The sequence below is a fragment of the Citrus clementina genome, unplaced genomic scaffold, assembly GCF_000493195.1.
Source record: "Citrus clementina cultivar Clemenules unplaced genomic scaffold, Citrus_clementina_v1.0 scaffold_9, whole genome shotgun sequence".
NCBI classification, from domain to species: domain Eukaryota; kingdom Viridiplantae; phylum Streptophyta; class Magnoliopsida; order Sapindales; family Rutaceae; genus Citrus; species Citrus x clementina.
The window spans coordinates 27,251,003-27,251,781 of NW_006261964.1; positions in this window are offsets into that span (position 1 = coordinate 27,251,003).

Consider the following 779-nt stretch of genomic DNA (forward strand, 5'->3'; position numbering starts at 1 on the left):
TCAGTTTAGTATTGTGGTTTTAAATCTTTTTTAAAAGATAATTGTTAAATATATGTTTTTGCTCCAAAAGATTTATTTACTGAACTTGTTATGTATTTTTTCATAGAATTCTTTGTGATGGAAAGGAACGTCAAAGACTATGGGCTCAAAATGGAACACCACTACCTTCAAAAGTAGGTGAAGGCATCTAAGATGCGTCCAAAATCAAGCGAGAAAAAGAGTCTTCGGGTTTGAAGTTGTTTTCTTTAGTATTGTTTTCTTTATTGTTGTAATTTATAGTTGAATTTTTTTTTTTGATGAGTATAGTTGAATATTTTGAATTTGGTGTTTTTGTAACCTAAATATTTCATCATTGTTTATACCTTTTTTATGAACTCTGCTAAGGCCATTGTATCTACCCTAGTTAATGTTGGGACCCAAGATTGAGGGAAGGATATGTGTATATACCTTTTAACTTCCTATATTATCTTGATTGCATTTATTTCTTTGAATTGAACTACTTATTGTGTTTGTTTCTAATATTTTAGTCTTGCAATTCTATTGATTAGTAAAATTGACATCCTTTATTATTTTGTTTGTCTCGTCTTGTGCTTAGACTGGTCTCCTGAATCATTAAGGTAACATTCAATAGTTTTTCTCTTAAAAGTTTCCATTTTAAAAATATTTAGTTATTTGCATTCTGTCTTTTTTTCTAATTGCAGCTTCCATTTTTGATTGATTGATTGGCTTTTGGAGGTGAATCAATTTGTGATTGTATGAATGTGTTCTTGATTGAGGAA